We start from the raw sequence: 8790 nt of genomic DNA on the forward strand, positions 1-8790 counted from the left end.
TATATAATGTAGTTGTGCTGAACAATTTCTTGGGAGTGAAACAGAAGAATTAGATAACTATATGTTGCTCTGAGGGTTATAAAGTAGCAAAAATACCCTGCCCTGATTAAACAAAATTTGATTTTCACTTTTTGAGATGCCTCATTAAAACTTTTTCTTAGAGTCAAAAAGTTCCCCTTATTAGTATCTCACTCATCTGGTGTTTGTTTATCATAATGACTTGCTGATTAGCACTGTCAACTAATCTGCAATTAGCATTTGCAGATGTATCATAATTGAACGTGTGCTCACACTGCAAAGTGCTGCAAGCATGAAATTACCTTATAGATATCTGCAGCTTCAAACACACAGAGCACGACACACGTTTTGTTAGGAGAATGACAGAATTAAAGCGTTGTTAAAACAGCAGGCAGGTCCAATCTCCTCCATTCTTACCACTCGCTGACACTGCTGTTTCTATTTAAGACAAACAAACGGCATGAACCATTTCGTATGATATTGTACGAAAAGTCATGCACACTAAAACGTATATCATATGAAAACTAGGAGACCGCTGGCTCGTCACGTGAAATCGGCTACAGATCTCTGTGCTCCGCATGGTGCTCCGTCAGGTCAGCTGTAGTTGGGAGTTCAGTTACCCAAGAAAAGGTGATTGTAAGCCGGGTACAGGGTATCACAAGCTGCCGGTCAATTCGGCAGAGATTAGGGTTAAGTTTAGGCAAGAAAAAGTGAGCGTTATGCGACAATGAAATTTAAGTTTAGGCATCGAAACAACTAGTTAAGTTTAGGAAAATGTTTTTGCTGAAAGTCTTCCTCGGGAATTCTTAAAAGTGTGGTGTCTTAACGTCCTCCCCGACCCGACCTCCCTACGTGGCCAGCAGCGTTCTTATACAGTAGCAATCAATGTGGTGCGCACAGCAAAAAAATCATACAAATTTCAGTGCTTATCTATTTGTAGGTTTTTGAACGTATGGTTCATGAGAACACATAACTTCTCACCATACTGTCCTCACAACAAAGTCTAAATGAGATCTAACACTTAAAGTGATCATGCAGTGTGTTGCCTTCATAGTCCATAGCCCCAAAACTGTCAAATGATTGTAGATTATAAAAACAGGAAAGAGTAATCAAATGGATCCACTAACTAATTACTTATGGTAGTTTGAAATTCCATCCATTGGATTTTTGGTATCTTTCATCACGATTGCTGGTTTGTTGAAGTGATGTGCTTCAGTCAGTAGATCAACTGCAGTCCAAAAAAGCAATACAGCAGTGCACTGAATCGATTTGAGGTTTGAAAGCCCACTGAATTGATTTGAAGTGTTTGAATTGATTGTAAACAAGTCAAAAGTCTGTCACTAGCTACCTGCAGACTATGGTTCACACAGCAAAAAAAATTCCGTACAAGCCCTGTTCATGGTGGTCTAAGTGCCGAGCTTGTAGAGATGTCGAGCTTTCCATTCCGCAGAGCTAAACAGGAGGTAATTGTTTTCTTGCTTAAAATAGTACTGACATGCTAAACTGATGTGGTGTAAGCACGTCATTTTTTCCCCTAATGTTCACAAAATATCCTCTGCTAAAAGCAGCTCTTAGCTGGCTGAGTTATAAGAAAAGCAAGGTGCATGTCTAAGAGTAATTGAAAGCATGTTTGTGCTTAGCTCCTACGCCTGAGAGAAGTTAGAGGTTTCAAACCTATTGCTTATTTTATCTAATGTGAATAAACAAATAGAGTGGATTAATTGCTAAACCTTGGTTTGGTTTCTTTGCTCACAGAAAAAAAATTGGAGTAGACTGCAGTCCATTTCTCCCTTCTGCAGGTTAGATGAAATGGCTGGTTGCACAGAGATTTCTCAAGATCCAAAACACTAGTGATGGCTAAATGATGTTTCATGAACCATTTTCTCTATTTTCTGAGCCCACTAGATGGCGGTCCTTTTTTTTTCAACAAAGGGTTGAAAGAAAACAGAGCTGCCATTTCTTGAGCCATTCCTGTGGCGCACCTGCTGTAGCAACCTTGAGTTGCAGTGGAAAGACGAGGGTGGGGTGACCCCATCCGATGGGAGGCAGGGATCTGTAGTCAAACCTAAAAGTAACATTCAGGAGAGACCTGCTAAGTCTGGAGTTTTGGGCACTTGTTTTTTGCGTCTAGGCCATATCTTTGTTAGGGAAAGCCACATGTTTGCAGAGTTTGCTCTTTTTTTAAATGTTCCACATTGTTAGGTTCCAACAATGTTGAATTACCCCATCAATGTGAATATTTGTTTAACTGAAAAACAATATCACTGTATCAACATGAACACGCTGGTTGATGCCAAATACAATATTTTACTTTGTCATGCGTATATATCTGTAGATCAAATCTACAGTATATATTGCCTTACTTGCAATCTATCTCTGCTCCTGTGTATTGATGAATATTTCAGTTACACATTTACTGACACAACACAAGTGGCCTGTCATTTAATCACCACAGAAATATTGATCATTCATGAATAGGGCTGGGTACTGAATTCTTACTCAATACTTTTTAGGCACGGTGACTTTTTAGGCACAGACCGAATTGCTACCTTAGTATCGAGTAACAAAAGATGCCTCGTCATGCCTCGTCAATACCCAATTTCAATTCCAAAAGGAGTAAATCTCATCCTTGGAATGATTTCCAGCCCTATTCATGAAACATTATGTCATCTATAGTAATGGGGTTATTTCCACCTTTTATCTTATGTTAAGAGTTCTCTTAGTTACTTTGTAAACTTATCTAGAGTAGAACTGTCAAATATGGGATTTGATCAAACATGAAATCTCTGCTGAAAGAATTTAATTCAGAGTCAATGAATGTTGGATTATAGCCAGTACAGTGTGCACTGACTGGGATAGAATACTGCAATCAGTAGACATGTTTGTCAAACTAAGTTAACTGTTGGAGAGTTGTGTTGTTCTGAGTGCATACATTTTAGTTTGGTTGGCCCCTGTGGGAATTCAACCTCTATCTATAGCAGTGCTGTTGCAGGAAGGTGCTCTAGAGTTTCTCTTTTATAACTCACTCCGCTTTGATGACTCTCCTACAGCGGAGTGTCAGTGTGCTGACGGGGGAACAGGTTTAGGAGCTGGGAGGATTTACTGTCATGATGCAGGGGACAAGTTGCATGGAGCTGTTCCCTCAACTGTTTATTCACTATAGCAGTATCTTCCAACCAGACCTAATACGTCAGCATCCAAGTCATGGGGCGGAAAGAGTCCCAAAATATGTAGGAGCAATGATTTTATTACCTATTTGACTTTTGCTAAAATCCTCTTCATTTTAATTTCACATTGGTAAAAATAGGACAAAGTAAATTTTAAGAATACAACAAATTACAATGTAAAATGCATGCTTGAAATATGAAACAAATGTGCCAATATAATAACACCAATGGATTCCACAGCTTTATTATTTATTATTATTACAGCTTTAATTATTTTTGTGAACTTTTAGCTTATTAGCTAGGATGTTCTGTGCTATTGTGTCCTGCTGGACCACAAATTCCATTTGAATTTTCTATAGATGTAACCAACAGTCTTCGTATCTGTCCATTGCGTTGTGGGGCTGAAATAAGGGGTTCAACAAAGTTTTTGTGTGTGTTTTTTCTCGTGAATATACCACTTTAATCTTTGAAATTCTGAAACTTCTTCAACATTGGCATCTGCATCATTGTAATCACGATCATTGGCATCACAAGGTGGTTCTTAGGGCGATTTATGCTTATGCAACACCAACTTGCTTTCTTGTAATTACTACAACCTCTGAACTTGAAGGTCAATTTGCGGCCATAATAATTAGCATTCACCCTGTCCCCTCATTGGGGGTCGGGCCCCGCACAGATCAACCTGACATTTAGTTCAAAGGATTATTAAAGTCAGGGATGTACAAAGCACAGGGTCAGACAGGCAAATATACAGTATATGTCAGCATGCATGTTGTTGATTGGAAGCTGACTGAGGATGAAAAGGTGACAAATTAGATCCCCCCCCCAGGGATTCCTGGATGACAAAAGGTTCTTTGCTGTGCGATCATGCCAAATATTTTGGCATGCAGGGAAGGATGTAGAAATAACAACCAACTACCCGTCTGTGCCTAATAGAGAGGTATGTAGTGTGCGAGCATGGCAGCATGCTCACAGTGCTTAAGGAACAGCTACAAGCATGCCCACCGCGTCATACCTAAAAATGATCTTTATGGATTGGAATGTAACATAATATGTTTAATGTATCGGAATGTCTAAAAACTGAAACAACACGATTCTTCTGAAATGTACGATCTCTAAACAGAATGTATGTTAAATCAAACTAAACCAGTGCAGAAAAATCCCATCCAAAAGGGAACCAATTTAACATTTTCTGTTCTAAAATTGGATCATAGTAAATTATACATGTTTGAAAAAACATTTCCATATCACAGTACAGTAACACAGTCCTAAATCCTATTCTTTGCAGACACTGTGTGACTGACCACATGTCCTGTATAGGTGCTAACAGTCTGTGGTGCAGAAGGGCCCAACTCATTGTTTATGGCCCTCCACCATCCTACTCATTGAATGCATCACACAGTTTGTGTCGGTGTCGGCTGACATTTGAGGATGGATCTTACATTGCAGCGACAGTGCCATTTTCCACGGAGATTTATTTGTGCAGAAACAGATGTAGTATTTGCATAATTAATCAGCAGCTTGTTTTGTGGATGGATTAAGGTAATCATTGGTTACAAGTAAATCTCTCTACCTGTACACAGTAACGGGGGAGCATTTGCATAATAAAACCAACATTGTCAAACAATGTCTAAAAGTGAAATGTCTCTCTGCATACAGACTGCAGATCTCTATCTGCTGCATTATAACAAAACATATACGTTCCAGAATATAAAATACCTATATCCATTTACCTATGTGTGTACAGGATTTTGTTTATTCCAAAGAGTTAATAGTTAGTGAGTCCGTAAAGGTGGGGCACTGTTGAGAGACAGTTTAAGAAAATAAAAGTCTACAACAAAGCTTCAGAGACTGAGATCCAGACTTGTAAAACCTGTGTAAGATGAGTATTAACTTCTGATCTTTAGCTGGATATAAGGAAAGAAATGTAAGTCAATGTAGTTGTAAATATTCACATTCTACACCAGAATTCCACCTAGCAAGTTGGAAGACCACCTAACTCTCCCTATTTCTGCCATCTCAAGCTGCATGCAAAAAGCTAAAGTCAAGCCCTTCCAGTGTAAAGAAAAATCTCATGAATGGCCGTTATGATTAGCCTATTCAGGAAAAAAACGTTGTAATAGCAGAACAGTAATACAAAATTATTTAAGTGACCTGTATTAGCTACGGAAAAGATTGTTGTCTTGTACTACACAAACCGGTTTACAGTACGTGTAGCCCAACTAGTACAAATGCTATCAAAAAGTGTGTGTGTGTGTGTTTTTTTTTTTTAGATATTCATAAATCAGAATAATTCATAATGACAAATAATTATTCTGATAAATGAATATTTAAACGATAAAATAAAAACAGATGGTTAATCAGGTTATTAGTGTTGGCGTTGCATAGATTGTCCCCAAGAGGGCACTTTTTGTTAATGTTTTTTTTGTTCAAAGGACTTTAAGTTTCATATCTTAGTTTGTATTTTTATACATTTTATATATCGGAACTTTAATATATTTCGATGTTCCTCTGTTCTGTTGTGACGATAAAACAAATTATTATCATATTGTTTTAGTGAGAACTCCTAAATAACTCCAAATAACTAATTTTAGAGAAATCTGTTTAGGTTTTAATGTTTGTGTTTCTAGATTTTTTTTTTATATATACCGACCGATATATCAAAATATCGGATTTTTAAATGACAAACGGTATTGGCCTTAAAAGTCCTTTATTGGTTGGGCTCTACCTTTTGACTTCCTCCATCTTTCACGTGAGCCTCATATTCCATGTTGTCGCAGTCCCTCAGGAGTTTGCCATCTGTCTCAGTTGTGCCTCTGTTACTCACCTATTGAGATCCGATCACAAGACAGGCAGAACCTTGATAACTAAATACATAATACTGTTGGTTGTAAATGCAAGAAGCCATAATCAAATTCCATTCTGCAAAAAATACATCCAAATACGTATGTATGTTAATACCAGTTAAACATAGGGTCTTAGTGCCCTGTAATATGAGTCAAGCCCAAAAAACAATGGATCCTACAATTATGATATGCAACTCAATAGCGTCTTTGAATGGATGGTAAATGCTTGTCTCTCAAATCTCCACTCCACCAGTTTCTAATGACTTTGTCTTCAAATTTTAAGCACAATGCATGAAGACATCCTCACAGTGCCCCTTTTTAAAAATCACAATAGTTAGGTAAAGGTCTTGTTTTGGGGTTCCTTCGAGAAGGTTGCATGTTTTTTTGTCGTTTCTTTCTAATCACAGCTAAGCGTGTTGATAGTGTGACTGACACGGTGGTCGGTGTGTGTGTGTGCAAGGTATTACTGCAGCAGGATCCCACCATGCAGCCTGTGTTACCACCATGCTTCAGCCAAACGCCAATTGAGTAAAACAGAAGGCAAACGCCAAATACAAGCTTGTTGGCAATTTGTCATGGGTTTGAGCTTTGCATGTGATTTAGTTGTTTGCTTAATATGTTTAGACATGGTGGGTCCATACTGAATGTGAGCCATGGTACAGATTATTATGAGGCCGGTGATTAATTCTGCACAATGTTTTCAATTAGATTAGGCACAGGGATGGCTTTAGTGGTAGTAGAACACAGGGCAGAAGAGTCGGATGAAGATGTATGTGCCAAAGTGTTCCCCAACCTCCCAGTTCTGATCAAGCCAAGATTGTGGTGTCATCTTGGGAGTATTGTGAGTACTTTTCTAAACCCGCTTGCTAGGGCTGCACGATTATGGCCAAAATGATAATCGCGATTATTCTCACGATTATTGTTGATTTTAACCAAAACTAATTTTATTGTCACATAGGCTATTTAACTGCGAGAGGGAGTGGGATGGACGCTACTCACAGAGAGACGGGGATCATTATGAACGGGTCCAGCACGGTCGAACGGCGGATACACACGTCGTGTGTATTAAAGTCTGTATCTTCACTGCGCTGCATTTTTATGAACTATGAGATTTGGCCATGGGTCACATCTCTGGTCCGGTCCAGGCTTCGGTACAGCAGCTCCGTCTCCCACGCGTGACTCTACAACTGAAGTTAGTGCATTCAAACTTCTTCTGTGTTCTTCGCCGTAGCGGCCGCATAACAGTTACCGCGGAAACACTGGTACAAATACAGGTTTGCCCCCTCATACTTAACAATATACAGCTGTGTTAATGAAAAATTAAAACTGTAGACAATTCAGAAGGGGGACCGGCGGCCGCTGTGTGGCGGAGCGCGGGAGGAGAGTAGAGGAGAGAGAGTAGGAGAGAGAGTAGAGGAGAGAGAGTAGGACGAGAGAGCGTAGAAAGATCCAACACAGGCACGGCTTACAGACGAAAGGGTCATGAACGCAAATTAAACCATATCCATAAAACAGCATTGCAGCGGATGCGAGGACCTTAGCACCGGTGCGTCCTAGAAGAGCTACAGACGCTACTAGCTAACAGCTAACAGACGCTAACTAGCACTGGTCACTGCTGTTGTCTGAAAAACAACAAATGGACAAAGTGTTGCGTTTACTGGTAAACTGGTAAACCTTGAGATGACGTATTACCGACTGCTATCTGTGAGTTTTCCCCACGCTACTCTGGCTTGCTGGACTGTCTACATCTAGAAACTTAGCTGCACGGGGTGCAGTGAACTACTTGACTGGCTCATGAGCAGACGGTTTATGGAGCGGGAGATTGGCTTTGCAAAAAACCCGGAGCGTTCTATGAAATGACGCTTAAAAAAAATAATCGCTTGATCACGCAAATTTGATCGTGGAAGTCCAAATCGTGATCGCGATTAAAATTCGATTAATTGTGCAGCCCTACCGCTTGCCATGAAGCAGTTTTTTCCTTGTGTGACAATTATTTTTCTTTTTTTTTGTCACTATCTAACTTGTTGAAAATAAATGCCTGTCAAGTTGATTGTATTTATACATCCCAAAATAAAAGGTTGGTCACAGGTTTTTTGTTATGTGCAGCATAACACAGCAACTGTTGTCTTAGGATCAAGGCTTTTAGAAAGTAGTAATGATTGAGAAATTAAAAAAAATGTCTGTTGTAATATAATACACATAAACTGAACAGAAATTTTCATTGCAAGCTTTGTTTTACACATGTTTGTGTTCACATCCAAAGCCTGATGTATGTTATTCCTCTGTGGCATAGAGAGCCGCATCAGTGAGCCACATTGTTGCACTGGGTGACATGTCCGTCATACCCATAAACACGCACGGTGTAGTTAAGTTTGACTCAATCCCGCATGTGCTGTTCTGCTGCAGTAAATGCTTACTTGGGCACCAAATGTGGATTAAAATGCAGCGGTGCAATGTTTGCTCCTGTTTAAATAACGTTAACCATGCTGATTTATGAACTATGGAATGTTAGTTCGGGCAAAGCACTGAAGTTGCACTTGCTCAGCTTCTTCATTCATGCTTCAAAATCACTAGCTGTTTGGCTTCCTGCTGACTAAATAACGTCCAATCATATTCATGCAGGTTTTGAGGGCATTATTACCTGACACGTCTCACTGTAATTCTGCTTATACGCCATGGCAACACAGTTTGATGCTACAGCTGTCTCCACCAGCCCATCAACCAGCATCCTCTTGTGGTTTTGTTATTGTCCATTTAAC

General features: G+C 39.5%; 1 protein-coding gene and 1 long non-coding RNA gene across 6 annotated transcripts in view; one reads left to right on the plus strand and one right to left on the minus strand.

Moving 5' to 3' along the window:
• Window positions 1-8790, plus strand: part of LOC116701032 (astrotactin-1) — a 372813-nt gene that overhangs the window by 38285 nt on the left and 325738 nt on the right. The window lies entirely within an intron of this gene.
• The window catches only part of LOC116701034 (uncharacterized), a 17364-nt gene that overhangs the window by 2327 nt on the left and 6247 nt on the right, over window positions 1-8790 (minus strand). Inside the window, exon 2 of the long non-coding RNA XR_004334793.1 lies at window positions 2796-2802. This is a non-coding gene — a long non-coding RNA (uncharacterized LOC116701034). The remainder of the gene's footprint in view (window positions 1-2795; window positions 2803-8790) is intronic.

Source organism: Etheostoma spectabile, chromosome 13, assembly GCF_008692095.1.
Source record: "Etheostoma spectabile isolate EspeVRDwgs_2016 chromosome 13, UIUC_Espe_1.0, whole genome shotgun sequence".
NCBI lineage: Eukaryota > Metazoa > Chordata > Actinopteri > Perciformes > Percidae > Etheostoma > Etheostoma spectabile.